Raw genomic sequence first — 23921 nt, 5'->3', positions numbered from 1 at the left:
ATGGCTCTTGTTCTTCATTCAGCCAATGACTAACGTGGAGCCGGTGCTCATCTAGCTGGCCTAGGGCACCTCGTGCCTGTGGTGCGTCGCCCTCCAGGAGGCTGGGCCGGCCCTCTGCTTGGTGCCATGTCCTTGAAGTGCCTGTGCACCACTGGGTGCCTCTGCCCTGGCGAGGTGCCCTGAGCCTCTGCCTGTGGTGGACACAGACTTACAAGCCCAACAGCTGTTTCGTGATTCACTTGTGGCAGGGCCAGCAGAGCAGGAGATGACCGGGAGGGGTGCCTTGAGAAGCTGGCTGGCTCGGGTCCCTGGGGGAAGGGGCTCCTCAGGTCGCACAGGGCCACATGGGGGAAGTGCCGGGGCAGTCAGGTGGCGAGGGAGCCAGTGTGTGGGGGAGGCTCCCGTGGCTTCTGTGGAAAGGCTGCGTGAGCAGACTGAGGGCCAGGTGGTGGGACCCTTGCAGTGGGCTCTAGGGTACAGGGGTGTCCCTGGTGACCTGGCCTGAAGTGTGAGGGCCCCGTAGGGGAGGAGGCCTGGGACGTGTTGGTTGTTTGTATTTGAAACTTCCCTGCCTTCTCTAGGAATTGACCATCCTGAGAGGGACAGTTCCTTAGGGTCACCCTACTCCAAATGCCAGCCCATCAGAGACATCAAACAGAACGTAGTTGGACCCTGGAGCCTTCTCCTGGCTGTGGCAGCAGAGTTCCAGTGGGAGGAGCCCCTCCCAGACCCCGGGACCTGCCGCAGGGCCGCAGGTTGTTGGCTGAGGAGAGGGTGGCAGAAGTCTCCTGTGACTTCCCATGTCCTGCAGCACGAAGCCCCCAGTGTGAGCATCAGGCAGGCTCCGGGGAGGCGGCCTCACTCCTGGCCCAGGCCACTGCTGGGCACCAGGTGGGGGTGGGGGGTCGAGCCACCCATCGGTGGCCCAGGTCTGCTGTAGCCCGGCACCTCACCACGTTGGGTGCTGAGCACCTTCCGCCTTAGGCTGTGGCACGTGGGTTTCATGCCAGGAGGGGATTCTCTCCTCCCTGGGGAGCTCAGCTGCCAGTGCCCATTGTCCCCTGCATGTGGTGGTGCAGCAACTCGGAAGGCCACCTGACCCCAGAGTTTGGCCCCCCCCCCCCGATGGCTGGGACCACAGCACCCCCATCCCGGCTCAGGCCTGGTGCCTGCGGCGCTCAGCGTCTGTGGAGCCCACCGGATTTAGGTCGGAGGCTGCTTGCCTGCCCCCGTTGCTACTCCCAAATCCCAGCCCTGGGCTGCCTGCAGGACCGTCAGCGGGCTCCCCGCCCTCCCTCAGCCCTGCTCGTGCGGAGCAGCGTGTTTTCATGTGACGTCAGCTCCTCGGTATCCATGCCGTGTTTTAGTTTGTGCCTCAGCTGCCGGCTACAGCTTCCCAGGGGAGCCGGTACCACCCGGGCCTGGAGACACGAGGAGGCAGGGATGTGAGGGGGGGCGCGCAGGACGGCCAGCCTTCCCCCAGAAGCCGCTCTCCAGCAGAAGTCCACCCTGCCTGTTGTCAGTCGGGAGACCGGGCCGCAGCATCGGCTGGCGAGGGAGGAAGATGCCCCCCTGCATGCCCACCCTCCGCCGAGCATAAAGAATCCCTTGCTGAGGAGGCAGGAGAAGAAAGCGGTGAGCAGCGCGGCCCTCCCTGGGGTGGCTGCAGGCCTGCATCGCAGCGTTGGTGGCAGGCCGTGTGCATGCGGCTCTGGGGCTGCCAGGCGGCGATCCGGGTCTCGCGTCCTGGCGCTGCCACAGCCTGTGCTGCACAGATGTTCCGGCGCTGAGTCCGCTGACTCTGACTCGCTGCCGGGTCTGGGATGTGGCCGCGGCAGCTCAGGATGGTGTCGGGGGAAGTACGGTGAGAAGCGCTGGGCTTCCCAGGCTGGGAGATTTTTAGAAAGATGCCCGCTGCCGGGCTGGCGAGGCGGGCAGCGCGGGCATGGGGGGGAGGAAGCGTGTGGCACGGTTGTGCCCCAAGCCTGGGGTTGGGAGCTGCTGCAGAGGCTGGCATGGCGGGGCAGCCTGGTCTCCTTGCCACTCGGGCCCCGGGGAGGTGCTGGCCGTGGGAGTGGTGCTGTGGCTGGTGCGGTTGTGCCGTGAGCGGAGCAGAGGTGCGCGTCCGGCTCTCTCCGTCCTGCATTGCTGCAGGCAGGCAGATTGTGGTGACGCCTGGGGACCAGGGTCGTCGCTGGGGCCACGCGTGAGCTGCTAGCACCTGTTTCCATGAACAACGCCGTGCTCGCTGCTCGCTCGCTGGGGCTTGCGGGCTTTCAGGAGCAGCCTGCCCTCCTGCCTGTCTGACAGCAGCGTCATGTTGGAGTCTGGGCGGCTCGGGCAGCACTAGCGGCTCCCTCCACCGGGGTCCCTGGATGTCTGCAGGGAGTGTGGTTCTGACATCCCCTTCTCTATTCTGAAATGGTTGGAGGTAGATGGGGACCCGGGGCTGCGCGGTCTTTGGTGGGGATGGGGGAGCAGGGATGCTTCTCTGACGTCCATTTTGCAAGGTGCTTTTAGAAAAAAAACAACAACAACCAGGCTCCCCGCCAGGCTGAGGGGAGCTGGGCCTGGAAGGACCAGGAAGGGGCCCTGGGCAGAGGGCGCCCTCCCCCTGGTGCAGGCTACTGTCGTTGGGATCTGGGACCGGACCTGCTGGTGGTGGTAGGCACGGCGGGGCCTGTGCACACGGTGCTGCTGCACAGATCGAGCTGTGTCACACTCCCCGGTGCCTGGGGTGCTGGGCCTCTTCCCTTCCTGTGGCCACACGTGGCTGTGTATGGCTGACTCAAGCCCCACCATCTAGATGCTGCCAGGGTCTCTAGAGCCGGTGCCAGGATTCAGACCTTGTTGGTGGCTTCTAGTGCTGTGGCCCTGGGTTGGGTTAGTCAGGGCCTTGACCAGGGACATTTGAGGGGTGAGGGCCCCTCCCCCGAAAGCCCCTTACCGAGGCCACTGGAGCAGCTGTGCCTGTCTTGGCCAGGGCTGCGTTGAGCCACCAGGCCCTGCCTTGGCCATGGGGCCAGCAGTGGCTGCTCCGTGGCTCCTTCAGAGGCAGCCACAGCGTTACATAAGGAGCGGTGCCTGGCCGCCTGAGCTCGGGCCTCACCTTGACTTCCTCCCCCTCTCATTACCTGCTGGGCTGCCTGTCTCTGCACCGGACCACACGGCTTGGCGCATCCACGGAGCCAGGCCATGCCAGGGGCTGCTGGTGCATGCCGCCGCAGGCTCCAGACCTTCAGAGGGGTCTGGCAGGGACCAGCAGGGCCGTCTCTGGGCCTGGCATAGACTTCCTGTGAGTGCTCTCAGCAGCTGCCCGGGTGTGCGTCCACTTCTGATCATCAACTAGCCCAGCACAGGGAGGTCTGACCGCTGGGAGCACCATCCAAGTGGATGGGCTCCTGACTTCTGAGTGTCCCAGGCTGGGCAGCTGTCCCTTCCTGTGCCAATCTAGATCTGCTGAGAGGGCCTGCGGGTAGGAGTTGCCTTGGTGGGGGCTGCCCATGGTCCTGGAGAGAGCCCTCCTTGGTTGACCGTCCACAGAACCTAGGGCACTGCTCTTCTGTGTTTGCCACCCGGCACCAGGATTGGCGGGTCTGGCCCCGTCTTGCTCCTCTTGCTCCCTCTTGTCTCCGTGCTGCCTCTGCCACAGGGCCTTTGCTCAGGCTATGGCCTTCACTCCTTGCAGGGGGATGGCACTTGGGGACACAGCTCCCCCAGCTGTCATCCATAGACTGGCCAGGCATGCGGAGGGGTGCCTAGCTCCCACTTGGGCTGGGATCCAAGCAGGCGCATGTACCGTGTTTGAAGGAGCTGTGTGAAGGGGTCTGATATGTGGTTGGGACCCACCTGTCCAGCACTCAGCCCTCTTTAGGGTACCTTCACGCAGTCGCTGCTGTGGGTTAGGGCATGGAGGCTAGTTCTCAGACTTCCCTACATACCTGGAGGCTACCCCTGCTCTCCCAAGGCCTCAGGCAGAGCCAGCTGCCTACACCTCCCCAGGCGGCTCAGTTCCTAGGAGGGGCTCACGTGGTGCAGGTGGCCAGGTGGCCAGCAAACCCATTGGCAGATGCTGGGGCGAGGGAGGCACTTGGCTTCAGTCCTCGTGCCCATGAGGCTCGTGGGATCCGCTTGCTCTTCTTTTTAAACGTCTCCTCTGGGGAGTTAAAAAGAATTGGATCTTTAGCAAGATGAAACCTCCCTGGCTCAGGCAGGCAGTGAAGGACCCTCGGTGGAGAGTGGGGCCAGCGCCCACCAGGGCACCTGGGAACATGGCCCTGGATGGCTTGCTTGCCTGGCTTGCCTCACCGTGAAATGGGATTGTTGGAAGAATCCATCAAGGTCGCCTCAAGCACAGGAAGGGCGCCCCCGGTCTTGTCCTGGTTGGGAAATTGTGTCGCCGCTGTAGAGTTTGCGTTCTGCTGGGTGCCATGGCCACGCCCATGATCCCATTGACTTGGGAGGCTGGGGCAGGAGGATCACACATGTCTTAGCAAGACCATGTTTCAAAATAAAAAATAAAAAGGGTTGGAGCCATAGCTCAGTGGTAGAGCTCCCATGGGTTCAAACCCAGTACAAAAAAAATAAGAAAGCTTACATCACACACTGTTTGATGTGTACAGCCTTACTTGGGGACTGGTTGCTCAGTAGAGGCACTCAGAGGAGGAGCTCAGCGGAGGACCTCAGTGGAGGAGCTCAGTGGAGGAGCTCGGCGGAGGAGCTCAGTGGAGGACCTCAGAGGAGGACCTCGGCGGTGGAGCTCAGCGGAGGACCTCAGCGGAGGAGCTCAGTGGTGGAGTCCAGTGGAGGAGCTCCGTGGAGAAGCTCAGTGGAGGAGCTCCGTGGTGGAGCTCAGTGGAGGAGCTCAGTGGTGGACCTCCGTGGAGGAGCTCCGTGGAGGAGCTCAGTGGAGGAGCTCCGTGGAGGAGCTCCGTGGAGGAGCTCAGCGGAGGACCTCAGCGGAGGAGCTCAGCGGTGGAGCTCAGTGGAGGAGCTCAGTGGAGGAGCTCAGTGGAGGACCTCCGTGGAGGAGCTCGGTGGAGGAGCTCGGCGGAGGAGCTCAGTGGAGGACCTCAGAGGAGGACCTCGGCGGTGGAGCTCAGCGGAGGACCTCAGCGGAGGAGCTCAGCGGAGGAGCTCAGCGGTGGAGCTCAGCGGTGGAGTCCAGTGGAGGAGCTCCGTGGAGGAGCTCAGTGGAGGAGCTCAGTGGTGGAGCTCAGTGGAGGAGCTCAGTGGAGGAGCTCCGTGGAGGAGCTCAGTGGTGGAGCTCAGTGGAGGAGCTCAGTGGAGGAGCTCAGTGGTGGAGCTCAGTGGAGGAGCTCAGTGGTGGAGCTCAGTGGAGGAGCTCAGTGGAGGACCTCAGTGGAGGACCTCAGTGGTGGACCTCAGTGGAGGACCTCAGTGGTGGAGTCCAGTGGAGGCGTTCGGGGGGGACCTCCATGATGGAGCTTTAGCAGACAGGGCCTTGCTAAGCTGGCCTTGAACTTGGATCCTCCTGCCTCAGCCTCCTGAGTTGCTGGCATCACAGGTGGGTGCATGGTGTCTGCTGAACTGCCACATGGCATCACGGTGCTCCCGGACACATGGTGCCTCTCGGACACAGACTAGTGGTGTGGAACAAGAGCTGGACCCTCAGTTTCGAGAAGGAAGCCCAAAGAACAATAAAAAGTCTCTTGGAAATTAAAAGACATGGTGTTATCCCACTGACTGGTCCCAGGATCCAGCAATGTGGGGCTGAAGGTGGCCCTAAGAGTTCCCCATAGGGAGGCTCCCTGTACACCCAGAGGTGCCTGCTTGTGACCTCCTCAGTTCCCCAAGGTCAAAGTTCTTCTCATATTCCCTAAGAGACAAGGAAGCCAGGTACAGCTGTGTGTGCCTGGCCTCTCCTTCTGTTTGCCCCAGGAAAATACCAGAGTTTCTTCAGACTGGACTCAGAGGGGACGGGGCGGGGGGGCGGGGGTGTTCACATCACACTCCCCAGGCCACTGGTGGAGGTCTCCTTGGAGGGTCCTGGGGAGGCAGAGACAGCTGCCTACACCTCCCCAGGCAGGCTCAGCTGGAGAGGCAGGCAGGTGGGCGAGGCTGCATGGGCCCACAGGCTGCTTTATTTATTTACTAATTTCCTGGGTGCTGGGGTCCCTCCTGGACCTAGCATGTGGGTGCCGTGCTCTGCTGCCACGTGCCTTCCCTTCTTGCTGGTCACAGGAGAGGATGACTTCTCTTGGGCACTCACCGGGCCCAGGAGACAGAGGTCTGGCAGGGCCCAGTGGCCTCAGGCAGATGTTTTGCTGGGAAAGACTGTAAGGCTTTTAAAAATAGACTTCATTTAAAAAAAAAATCTTTTTTATTCTGCATCTCTAGAGAATTTTTTTATATATTTTTATTTGCTCTGATCAGTTATACATGACATCAGAATGCTCTTCGATTCATTGTACATAAATGGAGCACAATTTTTCAGTTCTCTGGTTGTACACAAAGTAGGGTCACACCATTCCTGCAATCATGCATGTACCTAAGGTAATGGTGTCCATCTCGTTCCACCATCTTTCCTATCCCCGTGCCCCCTCCCCCTTGCCCTTTCCAGAGTTCCTCCACTCATCCCATGCCCACCCCCCCATTATGGATTAGCATCCACTTATCAGAGAAAATATTCGAGCTTTGGTTTTGATTGGCTTACTTTGCTTAGCATGATATTCTCTAACTCCATCCATTTACCTGCAAATGCCATGATTTTATTCTCTTTAAATGCTGAGTAATAGTCCATTGTTTCTTTATTATCTACTGAAGGGCATCTAGGTTGGTTCCATAGTTTAGCTATTGTGGATTGAGCCGCTATAAACATTGATGTGGCTGCATCCCTGTAGTATGCTGGTTTTAAGTCCTTTGGTTGTAGACCGAGTCTGGGTCAAATGGTGGTTCCATTGCAAGTTTTCTAAGAAATCTCCACACTGCTTTCCAGGTTGGCTGCACCAATTTGCAGTCCCACCAGCAGTGTATGCCTTTTCCCCACATCCTCGCCAACACTTATTGATACTTGTATTCTTTTTTTTTTTTTTTGGTATTGGGGGTTGAACCCAGGCTCTCTACCACTGAGCCACATCCCCAGCCCCTTTTTGTATTTTATCTAGAGGCAGGGTCTCACTGAGCTGCTTAGCCCTTCGCTTTTGCGTAGGCTGGCTTTGAACTCACAATCCTCCTGTCTCAGCCTCCCAAGCTGCTGGAATTACAGGTGTGTGCCACCACGCTTGGCTTATTATTGCTTATATCTTTGATAACTGCCATTCTGACTGGAGTGAGATGAAGTCTTAGAGTAGTTTTGATTTGCATTTCTAATTGCTAGAGATGTTGCACATTTTTTCATATATGTTTGATTGATTGTATATCACCTCCTGAGAAGTGTCTGTTCAGTTCCCTGGCCCATTTATTGATTGGGTTGTTTATTTTTTGGTGTCAAGTTTTTGGAGTTCTTTATATATTCTGGAGATTAGCGCTCTATCTGATGTGTGTGTGGTAAATATCCCATTCTGTAAGCTCTCTATTCACCTCACTGGTTGTTTCTTTTGCTGGGAAAAAGCTTTTTAGTTTGAATTCATCCCGTTTATTGATTGTTGATTTTATTTGTGGAGCTTTAGGAGTCTTGTTAAGGAAGTCGGGGCCTCATCTGACATGATGAAGATTTGGGCCTCCGTTTTCTTCTGTTAGGTGCAGGGTCTCTGGTCTGATTCCTAGGTCACCTCAGTGAGTTGAGTTGAGTTTTGTGCATGGTAAGAGAGAGGGGTTTAATTTCACTTTGCTACATATGCATTTCCAGTTTTCCCAGCACCATTTGTTGAAGAGGCTACCTTTTCTCCAGTGTATGTTTTTGGCACTTTTGTCTAATATGAGATAACTGTAATCATGTGGGTTAGTCTCTGTGTCCTCTATTCTGTACCATTGGTCTACATGTCTATTGTGGTGCAATACCATGCCATTTTTGTTACTATGGTTTTTTTAAAAAATATTTTTTTAGTTGTAGTTGGACACAATACCTTTATTTTATTTATTTATTTTTATGTGGTGCTGAGGATCGAACCCAGCGCCTCGCATGTGCTAGGCAAGCGCTCTACCGCTGAGCCCCAGCCCCAGCCCCTACGGCTCTATGGTGTAGTTTAAGGTCTGGTGCTGCGATGCCTCCTGCTTCACTCTTCTTGCTAAGGATTGCTTTGGCTAGTCTGGGTCTCTTATTTTTCCAGATGAATTTCATGATTGAATTTTTTTTTCCTATGGGGAGTGCCGTTGGGATTTTGATTGGAATTGCATTGAATCTGTATACTGCTTTGGGTTAGTATGGCCATTTTGACTATTAATTCTGCCTATCCAAGAGCATGAGAGATCTTTCCATCTTCTAAGGTCTGCTTCGATTTCTTTCTTTAGTGTTCTGTAGTGTTCATTGTAGAGGTCTTTTACCTCTTTTGTTAAATTGATTGCCAAGTATTTTTATTTTTTTGAGGCTATTATGAATTGGGTAATTTTCCTAATTTCTCTTTCAGAGGATTCATCACTGATGTATAGAAATGCACTTGAGTTATGGATATTGGTTTTATAACCTGCTGCTTTGCTGAATTCATTTATTAATTCTAGAAGTTTTCTGGTAGAAATTTTTGGATCTTCTAAGTGTAGAATCATGTCGTTGGCAAATAGTGATAGTTTGAGTTCTTCCTACTCGTATCCCTTTAATTTCTTTTGAAATTGACTTCATGTTTGGAACAGTTTTGAAAGTCTAGACGGATCGGGGTGGAGGTGACGCTCGGCAGCCCTGTGGTCTGTCCTCCACGGCGCTCAAGGCCTTCAGCAGGGAGCTAGCCGCGCCTGCAGCCCAAGCCCAGGTGACTGTGTTGGGGACTTCTTAGCTGTTCCTGTGTCCACTTCCCTCCCACCACCATGGGTGTTTGTTTGCAGCGTCTCCTGGCTCCATCCTGATGGGAGTCAGCCAGGGGACGCAGCTCATGGTGTAGAAGGACCTCAGTTTGGTTTCTCTCATGACTGGACTGGGTCGTGGGCTTGGGATGAAGATTCCAAGGCCAGGCGTCCTCTTGATACCAAGTACTGGTGTGGAGGTCACAGTGTTGAGGTTGCATGGCCGCCAGGACAGTGCTGCGGGGCCTGGTGCCAGGCTGGCTGTGGCCCTCCCCGCCCGTGGCTCTGCTCTCCAGGGTGCTGTTCACATAGCCCCACGCTCTGGGAGAGGTGGGGGGGCTGTGCTCCGAGTGGACCCCAGGCCTGCTCTGGGAGAGGTGGGGGTGCTGTGCTCCAGGTGGACCCCAGGCCTGCTCTGGGAGAGGTGGGGGGGCTGTGCTCCGAGTGGACCCCAGGCCTGCTCTGGGAGAGGTGGGGGGGGCTGTGCTCCGAGTGGACCCCAGGCCTGCTCTGGGAGAGGTGGGGGGGGCTGTGCTCCGAGTGGACCCCAGGCCTGCTCTGGGAGAGGTGGGGGGGCTGTGCTCCGAGTGGACCCCAGGCCTGCTCTGGGAGAGGTGGTGGGGGGCTGTGCTCCAGGTGGACCCCAGGCCTGCTCTGGGAGAGGTGGGGGGCTGTGCTCCCCATGGACCCCAGGCCTGCTCTGGGAGAGGTGGGGGGTGCTGTGCTCCAGGTGGACCCCAGTCCTGCTCTGGGAGAGGTGGGGGGTGCTGTGCTCCAGGTGGACCCCAGTCCTGCTCTGGGAGAGGTGGGGGTGCTGTGCTCCAGGTGGACCCCAGGCCTGCTCTGGGAGAGGTGGGGGTGCTGTGCTCCAGGTGGACCCCAGGCCTGCTCTGGGAGAGGTGGTGGGGGGCTGTGCTCCCCGTGGACCCCAGGCCTGCTCTGGGAGTGGTGGTGGGGGGCTGTGCTCCCCGTGGACCCCAGGCCCACTTTGCTGGTTTGTTGCTGCAGCTGGCCCAGCCTTGGGCTTTGGGGTGCTTTCAGGTGGCTCTGGGGCCCGGTGGAAGGTGGCAGAGCTGCAGCCAGGCCATGAGGGTCTCTGGCTGAAGGGGGCACCGTGGGGGTCTTGAGCAGGTCTGGACTGGAGGTGTGACCCCCAAGGAGGGTCCTTGGCACCAGAGATGCAGGAGCTTGGTGTGGCCCTTGGGAGAGCCAGGGTCAGCCAGGGTCAAGGGAGCTCTCGAGGGTAGGCTCCCCTCACTGTGGGCCCCTCCAGACCTGAGCTATGTGGCCATGTTGGGAGTGGCCAGCACAGTGTCTGTCCTAGGCTAGCTCTTGCAGGGCTCATGTGGGGTCAGACCGGGCACCCTGGCACCTGGAGAGGGCTCCCCTGCCCTTCATCCCCTGGCTTTCTGTGTCACACTGCAGGGGGCTTAACCACTGAGCACATCCCCAGCCCTTCTTATTTTTTCTTCTTTTCACTAAGTAGCTGACGCTGGCCTTGGACTTGCAATCCTCCTGCCTTGGCCTCCTGAGTAGCTGGGAAGGCAGGTGTGGCCCCCACCTGGCCTCACACTGCACCTAGTCTGATGAGCCCACAAGGGCAGAGAGGGCAGAGTGTGGTCGGTGCCTGCTGCAGGACGAGAGGCCCCCCTTTTCCACGCAGTGCCTTCCTGTTGGGCAGTTATGTTAAACAGGCCTCGTCCAGCCATCACTGTTCCAGTGAGTCTCCACGTCGAGGCTGTGGGTTGTGCTGGGCGAGGGCCTCAGCTTCCCTCACATGCTCTCCAAGGACTGAGTGGTCAGGTATGGAGCAGGACAGGCGGTCCTGCAGGACCCCAGCGTTGGTGTCGCAGCACTGGACAGCAGCTTCCCACCTCCTGCCCCGGCGACCGGTGTGGCTGGCTCGTCTTGTGCCGTCTCAGGTCTGCCTTGATCTGACTGGAGGTTTTGATGGGTCACTCTGTGGGTGGAGGTGGCTTCATGGGGCTCCCGGCTGATGAGGTCAACACCAGCTCTTTGGGGAAGACAGAGGAAGCTGGGCTGCCCATGTGAGCCCCCACGGGCAGCAGAGGCGTGTTGAGTGGACTCCCTGTACTCCCAGGAGGTGCCCCTCTGTCGAGGGTGCCAGGGAGAGACCAGGTTCCCCTGGCCTCAAAGAATGACTCTGTCCCCACTAGCCTTGGCGGTGCCCCTCTGAGTGGCACTTGGAGGTCTTGTGGCTGTGAGTGGGTGGGTGGTGTGGGGAGCAGCCCCGGGGGCTGCAGGACAGCCGTGGTGTGAGCTGGCGGAGCCTCCCCTGTGTCCCCACAGGTCCCTGCTGCAAGCTGCCTTTGGGCTGCCGTCTTCCCAGATGAGTGTCTAGCGCCCAGGCCGCTTCTGCAGCAGCACGGTCAGCCTTCCGCACGTTGACACTGCTGGCCTGGGTGGACTGGGTCCCTGGAGGGACTGTGTGGGCCTCTTTGGCGGCACAGGGGCCCTGTCTGATGACGGCCTGGCCTAGGAGGTTGTGGCTTGTGATGGTGTCTGGGCTCAGCCCCACCCATCCTAGCCCAGGAGCTCCGCAGGGGTCCTCAGGGGAAGGGGTTGGTGGCACGAGGACCAGGGTCCACACCGTGCCCTCCTCTGCCCCTCTCCACTGTCCTCTGATTTCAGCTCCAAGTCACTGACAGCACCAGGCTGGTGACGTGGCCAGCATCCACGCTCAGGGAAGTCGCCGAGGTCCTCAGAGATACCGGGCGCGTGACTTAGTTAGAGGAGAACTTGCCCATGGATCCCGAGCTCCTTGGGGGGCTGCACAGGCTGCACTGTTGGTGAAGTGTGGCCGTGTGTGTGGTGCTTGGGTGGACCTGGGATGGACCTGGGCCCAAGCATGCCGGGCGAGGGCTCTGCCTCCCTGCCGCAACAACAGGACTGTTTTCAAAGCAAGAAGACCCTGCGAGGAGGCCTTCGGGTCCCTGCATCGCCTGGGGACGGCTGGAGCGTCGTCTTCTCAGGTCTCTCGGGAACTTGACCAGTGCTGGTTTCTTAAAGGCTGGTCGCAGTTGGCGTCTGAAACCCTCTGGTGCCGTTTTCCTGCCCTGGCGGGGAGGTCCACAGCCCGTGGTGCACTTGAGCAGGTGTGTGCTTTCGTAAGCCACACCCAGCCCCCGGGAGCAGGCTGTGTAGCTGGGTTCTGCAGGTCTACACGTGCAGAGGGGACCCTGGGCTTGGGGACAGCTTCCTCGCAGCTCCCCACGGGCTGGGACTCCAGGCCTCTCCAGGCCGCCCTGGGCATATCAGGTGCTTCTGCCTCCCCTACGGCTCACAGGGCTGGCTGACCCTCAGACAGGCCACCCTTGTCGGACCTATGTCCTGTAGCCCAGGTGTGGTCCCCATGTCCTGGTCTCTGGCTGGGGACTGCAGGTGGCGGTGAGCAGGGCACCGAGGTGTTCCAAGGCCTCCTCTGCTCCACCCGCCCTGGCAGTGCTGTGTGACGAGCGGCACAGGAGCTGCTGGCCCGCCCTTCCCCTGTGCTTCCACAGCGAGAGCTGGGCGAGGGGTCAGGAGGCAGTCCCGGGCCTGCGCCTGCCCAGCTGGGCACTGAGGCACCAGACAGGGAGGGGTGGCAGGAGCATGGGAGAGGCATCTGGGTAGGGGGTGAGGGGCTCGGAGCGGGCAGAGGGTCCATCTCAGCCCTGTGACCTCGGCTTCTGCCGCACGTTGCTCTCTGTCTGCCAGAACCTCGTGTCACAGAGGGGTGCTTTCCGACAGTGGCCATCCTCGCACAACTGGCATGTGCCGGGCAGGGGCTGCACCTCTGAGCTGCGCCCAACCCCTCACCAGTGGCATTTTCAAAATTTCTGTATATTTCTTTTTTTTAATTTTATTTTAGAGAGAGAGACAGACAGACAAGAGGAGGGAGAGAGAGAGAGAGAATTTTTTTTTTCAGTTTTCAGTGGACACAACATCTGTATTTTATTTTATGTGGTGCTGAGGATAGAACCCAGCGCCCCGCGCATGCCAGGCGAGCGCGTTACCGCTTGAGCCCCATCCCCAGCCCTTTTGTATATTTCTTGAAGGGAAGGTAGGGTCAGGGAATTGTCCCGTGGTCTGCTGTGGCCCGTGGCGTCTGGGAGCCCAGTTGCAGAGTTAACCTTCCCTGCGGAGAGTGACCTGCGGAGTCTCCTCTTCAGAGCCCAGAACCAGGCTTGGGCATCTTGCCTGCAGGATTGGAAACCCACACCCCTGGTGCCTGTGGCCTCCCCTCTTGCCCAGCTCTGCATCTCTTCCCTGGGTCCTTCATATCCTTTGGCATCGAAGGTGATTCTGCCTCAGACCTAGGAGCTCCCCTGGGGTCCATGGAACAGAGTGGACAGTGGGCAGCTGCCGGCCTGCCCTCCCTCCCAGGCAGGGTCTGCATCTGCCAGTGGGTTCTGCCCGACACCGTCTTGCTGCTGAAGACCCACCAGCCAGTAGACTCTTGTCCTGCCCTCTCCTTCACCCGATGTGGCCAGTGGGGCCCTCCACTGTGCACTGGGAGACCCCAGGGTCTCCCACTGTTGTCCAGGTGCGGTTCCCCAGGTCCGGTAGTGTGGCCTCCTCTGCAGCCCAGGTGTGCTGGCGTTTCCCATCTCCGGCGCGCAGGTCCCTGGCCCTCACCCACTTCCAGCCTAGGAGAGGACACCTCTCCAGGGAGCCGGCTTCCTCCAGGTGGAGAGTGGTGTTTGGAAACCATTCCACGTGAGCTGAGGCTGCTGGACCCCAGGGCACGGCCTGGTGCTCACCTGTGACGGTCCTGGGTCTGCCGGCCAGGCTCCCCATCCCTCTCACCCCATTGTCCACGCCTGGTCCTGTGTGTCCACCAGGCATTCTGGCTTCACACAGGCAGAACAGGTGCAGAGCCCTGACCCCTTGACCCCTTTAGCAGGCCGAGTACAGAGGGGGCCAGTTTGCAGCTCTCCTGACTGGGACCCCCCGGGCCTGCTCTGCTGGAGTGTGGTTCTGGAGTGGCCAGGCTGCTGGCCATGCTCTCCGTCTGTCTGCCCATGACTTACTAGGGTCGTGTGAGAATCCGCCTGATTCACACAGGAGAGCTGGGGTGCGGGTTCCTGCCTCCCGGTCTGAGCCCAGGCACCGCCTGCCCCTCCCGGCCGGGCTTCCCGAGCTTCCTGAAGGGCAGGAGGTGTGCAGCCTCCTCGCTCAGCCTCTCGCTGGCCCCCGGGCCGCCCAGGGGCAGCTCCCGTTCCTAGGCCGAGACTGGCCATGACCAGGCCGTCCCTGGACTGCCTCGTGCTGCCGCATCCCTGGTGTTCCCTTCCTGGTGACAGCTCTTCAGTGTCCTCCCCCAGAAACTGCTGGAGAAGCGTCTTTCTTTTAATGCGGTCAGCGGTGGAGACAGCTTTCTTGGCCATGTAGAATTTTCCCAGCTTTCTAAGTTGCTGTTGGTAATGCGACACGAGGTTTTAGGATTGTTTTGAATTTGGGGACAGCCTCACTGATTCCTCTCAAGACCCGGCAGGTGGCTGAGGGTTTCCAGTGTCCCGGGTGTGCCTGGCCTTGGACCATGGGGCCGTGTGCACAGCCGCGGGAGACCCAAGCCCAGGCAGCATGTTGGTGAAAGTGCCCGAGACAGACCGTCTGCCTGCCACCCAGAGTGCCCTGCAGGTGGTGCTGCTGGGGACAGTGTCTGAGGAGGGGGCTCGCCGCTAGGCCCACATGCCTTCTAAATCAAGCAATTCTTTTTTGGTCCTGGGGACTGGAGCCAGGGTGCCGCGACACAGAGCTCTTGATGTCGATTTTGAGACTGGGCCTCACCGGTTGCCCAGGGACCTGTCATCCTCCTGCCTCAGCCTCCCAAGAGGCTAGGACTGCAGCTGGCCCCATTCTTGAGTGGCCAGGGCCTATAGGGCAGCTGCGGAGGAGGTGACGGGTAGTTGTGGCCATCCAGAGCATCTTGGCAGGCCAGTCCCGTTCGCGGGCACTTGCACTGTCCGCGTCTTAAGGTGGAGTCCGGAGCTGGGCAGCAGTCTGGCCTCTCCTTGGGCCTTCTTTTTGGCGGTACCTGGGGCTGGACCCAGGGTCAGTGGGGGGAGGGGGTGCTGGGCCACTGCCCTCCACCAGCTTTCAGAAGGGACGCTGAGTGGACAGGGAGTAGGGGATAAGTGGGTGCTGCAGCTGCCGGGTGGCCTGGGCTTCTGAGCTGCTGGTGACCCTCGGCTGGGAGGTCGCAGGACGCTGTGCTGCGCTTTAGTGATGTGGCCTCGGCCCCTCACCCAGAGGACCCTGGAGTCGCGTTGCCAGGAGGAGCGTGCCAGGGCATCTGGTCGCCTATGCAGAGGAAGGGGCCCCGGGTCACATTCTCTGGCTGGCACTGTGCTCCTGCTTTTGTGGCTGTCCTAGTCTGCAAAGCAGGACAAGGACTCCGTTTCCCATGAGGCCTGCCCTTGGGGCCGGAGACCTGCGTGGTGGGGCCGGCTGCGTGGTGACTGGTGCCTGCTGGCCGCTGGCCGCCAGGCTCTGGCCTGAAGGCCTCCTTTGTTTGGAGGGTGGGGGAGCAGCTCTGAGTAGTGCTCTCTCCCTGCACTCCCTGCGGGGTGGGGCCCTGGGCCGGGGCTTGGAATGGGCTTGGAGCAACTTGGAGTGGGGAGGTCACTCTGCCATTCCCTCAGCCACCTGGCCCCAGCCCTCCATGCCCTGCCCCTCTCCCCTCGGCAGCTCCCTTCCCAGACCTCTTCAAGGCCAGCGTCCTCCTCCTGCCTTGGCCACAGCCTCTTCCTTCCACCCATGTCCCTGCCCGGGGTCTGCTCAGACGCCGCCTCTCCTGAGAAGGCCCAACTCTGTCCTCCCTGCTCCATTGAGGCTCCCAAGGTGGGCCAGCTGCTCCCACCTGGGGCACAGCCTCACCTGGGGCGCAGCCTCAGGGCTGAGAAGGGTGCCTGGGTCCCGCTGGGCTCCCAGGATACACAGCAGAGACGTCCTGCCGTGGTGGCCAGAGGTCCAGCTGTCCCGCTGTCCCGGGGAGCTGCCTGAGAGGTTCTGAGCCAGGTCTCTGGGCAGTGCCTCCTGCACAGAGCTGCCTGCAGGGTGCCATGGCCCTGGTCTGGTTAGGCTACAGGGCCCTCAGGCCAGCTGAGAGGCCACGTGCAAGGCTCATGTCCCCAGGGCCCCAGTGGCAGCACCAGAAGGAAAGGACCCGTGACATTTTGTTCAAAGAGCTGCTTCTGGTCATGAGAGCAGCACAGGCCGACCACAGCCAAGTGACAGCCGGAAGTCGAATCGCCCCTTGGTGCGGTGCTCTCCGAGGAACGTGCTGATGACCTGGGGTCAGCTGGACCCACTGACTGACAGCCTCTGTCCCTGCCGGAGAGTCTCGGGAGCGCAGTTACCCTGTGTAGCATATGAACAGTTTTACCTTTGGAGGCCGAGAGGAGGGGACCAAACGGTGTGTGGGGAACTCGTCCCCTGGAGGCAGGACATTAGGTTGCCCCATCCCTGCCACTCAGGCTGGGGAACAAGAGGGGCCCACCGTGGGCCTGCCCCCGAAAGCTTCCGCCGGGTCGTCTTCGTCCCCGACCTGGGTGTCGGTGCCCGCTGGTGTCTGCTCTGCCCTTGGGCATGTTGTCAGTGGCCTGGCTGCTGCACTGGCCCTCTGAGCACCCCACTGTCCCACCAACCTGTGTGGCTGTAGATGACCTCGGAGTCCCAGGACCTCCCTAGGCAGGGGGTCTGGCAAATCAGCCTCCTGGTTTCTGGATGTGTGGCCCTGTGTGGGGACCCTGGGGACCGGGGCTGGGGGCAGGCTGGCCGACACTGGGAGGGAGTCACTCGCACAGCCCTCGTTGGCCAATCAGGAGTGGCCTGCGAGGCCAGTGTGTGTGGGGCCAGGTCTGGACTCGGGGGTCTGATTGGAGCCACCAGGGGACATGGGGGGACTGTGGAGGGTGGGCTGGAGGGTCCGTGCCGAGCACCCAGATGAGGAGGGTCACCCAGCGGGACGGGTCTGCCTGTGGGTTGTGCTCAGGGTGCATCTGAGGGCTGAGATGGGGAGATGGCGGGCAGGGCGGCCTCTGGGCCTCTGGTGTGTGGGGCCTACACAGAGGTCCCGCCAGCACCAGGTAGCTCTTCAGGGAGGGCTGAGGGCCAGGAGCGCCCAGGCAGCCTGGAGAGCCCCCAGCATTCCCTCTGCCAGTTCTACTGAAGGGCCACCTGGGGCTGATGGAGGACCCAGGGACTCAGCTGGCAGGACATGGAGGCTGCGGGTGGGGGTGCAGGATGCAGGGCCAGAGCTGGCAGCTCGCCTCTGCTCTGGGCAGCCGGGTCCCTGGGACAGCAGCTCTGCGGCTGAGCCTGCATCACCTTCACCTGTGAAGGCGGGGGCAGTGCCGGGCACCAGCGTTCCTCCGCGGAGTAGCCATGCTGGCCAAGTCGCGTTGCTCTTAGCCAGTCCCTCCGCCCGTGGAGGCTGGCTCCTGGGCTGCTGTGTTCAGACGCGGGAGCAGAGGGGAGGCAGCAGCAGGGCTGGCGCGAGGCTCCCTTCCTGTCCCAGCACAGTGCCACGGCCCTTGTCTGGTTAGGCTGCAGGGTCTTCCCTGTGACCGCAGCGAGAAAATCCACGGCCCGGTGGCCTAGGGGCAGCAGACGCTGCTGGCACCTGGCCGTGCCTGGAATCCCTGCAGCTCCGGAGGCTGAGGCAGGAGGACAGCAAGCTCCCGGCCAGCCTGGGCAATTTAAGGAGAACCTGAGTCAAAATAAAACCATGTGGCTGGGGATGCAGTTCAGTGATGAGCACCGGGGTTCAGGCCCCAGGACCAAAAAAAGAAGCAACAGGCGTTATTTCTCCAGCACTGGGGGCGGGGAGTCCAGGTCAGGGACCGCAGTCTCTGGAGGGACCTCCTTCCAGGCTCAGAGGCGGAGCCTTCCCGAGAGGTCCTGGCGGAGGGAGGGTCCAGTGAGCTGGAGCTCACACTGCCTCTGGCAAGGCGCCAGTCCCATGCCTGGGGCTCTGCCCTCCTGGCCTGGCCTTCACCCCATCAGGACCCATTGCAGGCTGGGGGAGGGGTTGGGGCCGTGCACGTGTGGCGTGGCACCAGGGCTTGGACCCCACAGCACCGACAGCAGGAAGGCTGTCCCTGTGTGGAGGCCAGGGCCCGAGGGCCAGGCTGGTCCCTCCTGAGCTGCGTGGCCCTGAGTAACAACTCCGGCGTGGGTTTGGAGGTTGAACTTGGCAGTGCCCATGCCAAGGATCTTCCATCTCCAGCAGCCCCTGTGCCTCCTTGCCCTAAACGGGCACCCCAACCTGCCCCGGTTTGCATGCCTGTGGCTGCGCAGTGGGTGGTGTGGAGGTGGCCGAAGAGGGAGGCGAGGTCGAGCCCTGGTGGCAGGGCCCAAGCCCAGGGCCTCACAGGGTGCTGCCGCTGGCCACTTCCAGGATGCCGCTGGCCAGCTGCTGCTCAGGGTGCGAGACTGCCAGAGTCGCCCCAGTCACCGGGGTCAGGGCCCACCCTCGGTGGTTTGGGGAGTGACCGACATGTGGCCACCTGGCCTTTAGAAACGACACCTGGTCTTCTCTTGTTTCTTTTTTCCGAGGCCTCCCATGCTGGGCAGGTGCCACACCCTCAGACTGAGGCCTGTCCCAGTTCTCCTTCCTGCCCGTGTGGTCTGACTCAGCTGACCTGGTGTGGCCTGGGCTTGTGGCCTGCGGAAGCATCTGTGGCCAGAACTGGCTCAGAACTAGACTCTAAGTTCGGCTTGTCGGTGGGTCTGTTTTCTCAGGCTGTGGACTGGATCCGGGGCCTCGTGCGTGCTGGACTGGCACTCCACCAGAGCTCCACCTCAGCCCCTTTTATTATTTATTTTGGACAGGGTCTCTCTTAGCTGCCCGGCTGGCCTTGCCCTTGTGACCCCTCCTGCTTCAGCCTCCCAAGTGGCTGGGATCACAGTGTGGCCACTGCACCAGGCTTGGTTCACTTATTTTCAGACTTTGTTCATGCAGATATTTAAAAATCTTTTAGTTGTAGATGAACAAATGCCTGTTCTGTTTATTTCTATGTGATGCTGAGGATTGAATCCAGTGCCTCACGCATGCCAGGTGCCCGACCCCTGAGCCCCAGCCCAGCCCCTCGTGCAGATGTGTTATCAACCGTCCCCACACAACATGCAGGACCTGGTTTTTCTGGACATTATGACCTGAGCCTATCACTCAACAGACTACAAATGACACTCGTCAAGCGCACCCCACGAGGGCTGGGGTTGGGGCTCAGTGGTGGGCACTTGCCTATCGTCTCCAGCACCCTACACAGACTGCCAAAGGCGCCACCTGGGGTGACCTTGATAAAGGGATCAGAGCCCCGTTCCCGTCACTCTGGGTTCCAATTGTGGCAGAAGGCACACAGCACCGAGGGCTCGTGTGCAGCCGACGGAGGAAGCCCCTCCACGTGGTCAGGCAGTGTCCCCAGGACATCTCCTCGTGCAGAGCCAACACTGTCCCATTAAGCACTCACTCCCATCCCTCCCCACAGCCTCCCTTCTACCTTGTCCCCAGGGGCCTGATGGCCTGCATGGACTAGCACGAGGTCTCTCCTGTCACCACCCTGTTCCACTTAGCGTGCTGCCCTCGGGGGCCACCTTTGTGTGACAGTCCCCTTCCCTCTGGGCTGCTTGTCGTGGCTGCTGTGCACACCCCACCTCCTTACCCATTGGTCCCCAAGGAGGGGCCTCCTGCCCTGGCCGTGGGAGCAGCTGTGCGCCTAGGGGCAGAAGGCGCCTGCGTCCGGGTCCTTCAGCTGCCTGACTCCCGCGGCCGGGCCGAGGCTCCCATCTCTGTTTTGTGGTGCCACCCTGGGGGTGTGGGGACAGGTCCTGTGGTGCAGGGTGCCACTCTCTCCACGTCCATGTCAGCCACCGCGCGTCCCCTTGGAGATGAGTCTGGGGACCGCCGGCCGCGGTGGAACAAGGCTGCTGCGTCGCGCTCTCCCCGGGTTCTAATGGCGGACCTTAGGCGGTGCGCGTGGGTCTCGCCTCTTTGGCTGGAACTCTTGGTTCTAGAAGCAGAGGTGTGGGCAGCCTTGACTTCCGGGGCAGAGAGTGGACGAGCTTCCTATGCGGTCAGCGGGCAGTGTCCTGGCTCGTGCGGGTGGTCCACCTCTTCCTCTTCTTGATATTCTTCAGTTGGGTTGGGTTGTACTTGTGCGGTGCTGGGACGTGGACCCGGGGCGCCTCCCACTGAGCTGCCTCCCGGGACTTTTTTTTTTTTTTTTTAATCTTGAGACAGGGTCCTGCTGAGCTGCCCAGGCTGGCCAGAGCCCACGATCCTCCTTCCTCACCTCAAGTTGCTGGGATCACCGGCGCGCCACGTGCCCTGCTTGACCTGTTGCATGGGGTCAGGCCTGTGCGGGACACAGCTGCTGCGGGTCGGCATGATGTAGCTGCAGGAGCTGCCTGTCTGGGGGACAGTGGGGTGGCCTGTCCTCACTGCCCGCCACAGTGTGAGCCAGATAGGATTTCACTGCTTCTCTGAGATTCTTGCTCCTGCACGGGATCCAGCCGGGAGTGCCTGTCCCCTCTGCTGGCCCTGTCCTGGTGCGTGATCCCTTCCTGACCGGGTTTCCTGCGTGAATCCCGATGGGCAGGGACACAGCACCTCGGTGCTCCTTTGAGGGCAACGAGGAGAGAGGTCCCTGCTGCTCTACTGGGCACTGTGCAGAAGAGGACCCAGCCCAGCAGAGGAGGGAGGAGTGGTCCCTTCCCAGGCCCTGCCTGGGCGTCCTGCATGCTGGGGGCCTGGGACCCCAGTGTGAAGCACCCGTGGCCGTGCCGGAGCCAGCTGCACTTGACACTCTGCACTGCAGAGAGTGGCCAAGGGTCTGCAGTGTGGGCCTCGGGCACAGCTGTCCCCTGGGAGTGGGCCGTGGGGCCAGGAGGACCTGCAGCTTTAGGGGTTCGCTCGGGAGCGCGCCCGTGGTTCATCAGGGATGTCAGCTGGTCTGTCTGTCTGTCTGTTTCTTAACAGGGGGATCTAAACGTGATCATCTTTAAGCCTTAAGGGATGGGTATCTGGGGAAGCCTAGGCCCCAGTTTCCAGTGAGCGCTGACACGGTGGGGCCAGAGGGCAGGACGGGGTGGCGGGCGTGGAGTCCCGGGCTGGGCTCAGCTCCGTCCCCAGTGGTCCTCCAGGCGTCCTGTCCCAGCGCACCACCTCCCGGTCTTTTGGGAGCTGCCCCTCGTTTCCGCAGTTGTGGGTGCTGGGGTCGAACCGGGGCCTGTTTGTGCCGGGCAGCACTGTGCCACTGGGCAAGGCCCCGGCCCTTGTCCGTCTTTCTGGACCCGTCTCTGACTGGCGCTGGGAGGGTCCAGCTCCAGGTCTCGCTGCCCCGCCAAGCCCAGTGGCCCTGGGGACCCACGGCCTCCCCCCCACCTACCTTCCCTTGTAGGGTGCACGGGCGGCTGTGGCCTGGGAGGCCCTGTGTCCTCCCCCCCCTCGGCCTGTGCCTGACACTGTGCGGCCATTTCCCTCACAGCTCAGTTTTGACCTCTTTGCTCACCTGCCTCTAGGAAGCACCCACCCCGACCCACCCCAGATGTGGACACACACGTGATGCCGGCCCTGCGTGGACACCCGTGCTGGCCCACCCCATGACTTCTCGTGCGGGGTGCTCTGCATCTTGGCTGCCGTGGGTCTGCTGGGTCCCGGGGTCGCCCCACACTCTGTTGGGCGGCTCTGCCCGCCCCAGGTCCTTTCCCACATCCCAGGCCTGGCCGTGCCGTGCCTGCCTCCCTCTGCAGGTGCCCACGGCCCTGGCACTCGTGACACCAGCTCCGTGGGAGTTTGTGCCCACGGTGGCAGTGGGCCAAGGCCTTCACTGTTTCCACTTTTGGGGGAGGATCTGTTGCCCATGGCAACCGCACATCACTGTGGCTGGTTCCCCATGGCTGAGAATTTCATGTCTGCCACACGGGTGGGGCGTGAGAAACCCACTGAAAGAGGCACAGAGGTGGCCACGTTCCGGGCTGCCGTCAGGTCTCCATGAAGGCAGTGGGCGGAGCGTGGTGTGCGCTGGTGTCCGCCGTGGACAGCATCTCTCCCGGCGCCTCCTCCACCTGCAGTGGGTTCAGGGCCCTGGCCGTGCGGCAGAAGCTCCACCGGACCTTGGCCTTGGCCTGTGTGCTCAGCTTTGCACTTGTCTGGCCACGCGGTTCTACCGAGTGTCACTCACGGCTGTGCTCAGGGCCCCTGGGCTGGGCTTCCTCAGGAGCAAGCTCGGTGGCTTCCTGGGTCCGTGCTGGAGGCTCCCGTTGAGCCTCCCCAAGTGTCTTCACCACCTGGTCACACGGGCTGTTAGTGCCACATGTGTCCATCAGGCACAGGACGGCATCTTAGGTCCCCCTGTCGTGGCTGAAGTGGCACCTAAGGCAGCCAGTGTCAGCCCTGCTCCTCTCTGTGGCCCTCGATGGGTCCCCTCTCCTCTCTGGGCCACAGTTCCCTCAGATGGCAGGTTGGGGACACAGGTAACTTCCCTGGCTTTCCCAAGGGTCAGACCCAATAATGTGTACTGGTGCTCAGGACAAGTACTCAGTACAAGTACCGGTCCCAGGCTGGTTTTGAGCAGGTTCTCAGACTCTGGTGGCTTGCCTCGGGGGGCTGACAAGACTCCTGGGTGAACACAGCCCTCCTCGAGGTTTGAAGCGGCCTTGGTGCTGCTGCTCCCAAGAAAGTGGGACTCGCTCCTGGCTGGCTGTCGGGTGGGCCGACTGGGTCTGAGTGGCTCCTGAGCAGGGGTCTGCACCCCATGAACTACCCGGCTCCCGCGTTTTCCTGCACAGCCCAGGCGCTGCCAAGGAGAGGACAGCAAGCTTGTCCAGCCTTTCCTGGTGTCCGCACCCGGGGCAGGGCGTGGGGTGAGGCCTGTGGAGCTTAGCACCCCAGCACTGGGCGTGGGGGTGCTTGCTCGTTGCTGCACAGGGAGCTGCTACTTGAACTCGCGGTTGTTTCGCAGCTTTGGGGAGGAGCAGCAGGGTTGATGGGCTCCTGTGTCCGGAGCAAGGACGGCCCCGACGGTGCTTGTCCCTCAGCGTGGGTGCTGATGTCACCTGTTGGCGTCCTGACTGACGGGTCCCGGGTGCAGCTGGTGTGAACTCCGACCCCACTGGGGGGTTGGGCGGAGTCCAGGCTGCAGCTGGCCCTGGAGCTGGGGTCACTGGGATGTTGGGGCTGGCCCCACCCGGCCCCGGAGCCCCGTGGGGAACAGTGAACAGGGAGCCCAGCTGGGCAAGGCCTGGCGCCAATGGTCTGCCCTCAGCTTCCCTGCCCACTCCGCCGTCACCGGTTTGCGCCGGCCTGGGGCCACCCAGGTGCATTCTGGGTGTGACCGAGGTTCCGGCCACCAACGCCCCTTTCTGGGCCTCTCAGGAACTTTGGAGAAGGTCAGAACTGACTGAGCCACGGAGAAGGCAGGGGTGGCCAGTCCGCCGTCCGCTCCCAGGGGAGGGCCCTGGTGAGAGGGTTGGGGCTGCTCACCTGCCCTGCGGGCCTGGGCCTCGCATCTTCTCCAGACTTGGGGACGCTCCGCTTTTTAAGAAAAAAAAATCTGGAAGACGTGGACACTCGTGTCGGGAATTCAACCTGCGGTGCGGCCTGCTGGGAACAGGGCAGCCCCCGAGTCCCCACGCAGACCGACCCACCTCCTGCCCGCAGGGCCGGCGTTGTGCCCTGGCCCCAGAGCTGGTGACCACACTGTGATAGATGTCCTGGGGACGAGGCCAGCTCATGGCCAGGAGGGGCCAAGACTCAGTTTTGGCACCAGCTCCCACTCCTGCCTGGGGGACTTCTGCTTTACCTCACTGAGGCCACTCCGGACATTGTGGCCAGGGCCACCCACTCAGTCTGACCCTGGGCCACCTCGGTGAAGCCTGCGGCCCGAGCTCAGCCGAGGGTAGAGCCCACAGGCAAGATGGCCCTGTGAAGGCTCCTTATGCCTACAGACTTGCTCTCGGCGGTGCTCGGACCTGGCCACGCCCGCCGTGCTCTAGGTGACCTGGGGGCTGCCTTAGTC

The 23921-nt window shown here is 61.1% G+C and overlaps 1 protein-coding gene across 8 annotated transcripts in view; it reads left to right on the top strand.

Moving 5' to 3' along the window:
• Nucleotides 1-23921, top strand: part of Prkcz (protein kinase C zeta) — an 86148-nt gene that overhangs the window by 12854 nt on the left and 49373 nt on the right. The gene's annotated exons all lie outside the window — the stretch shown is intronic.

This window comes from Marmota monax, unplaced genomic scaffold, assembly GCF_021218885.2.
Source record: "Marmota monax isolate L192 unplaced genomic scaffold, Marmota_monax_Labrador192_F-V1.1 WCK01_AAM20220418_F8-fsc00080, whole genome shotgun sequence".
Classification (NCBI taxonomy): Eukaryota; Metazoa; Chordata; class Mammalia; order Rodentia; family Sciuridae; genus Marmota; species Marmota monax.
The sequence above is the reverse complement of the archived record's forward strand: the minus strand, read 5'-3'. Positions and strand labels throughout refer to the sequence as shown.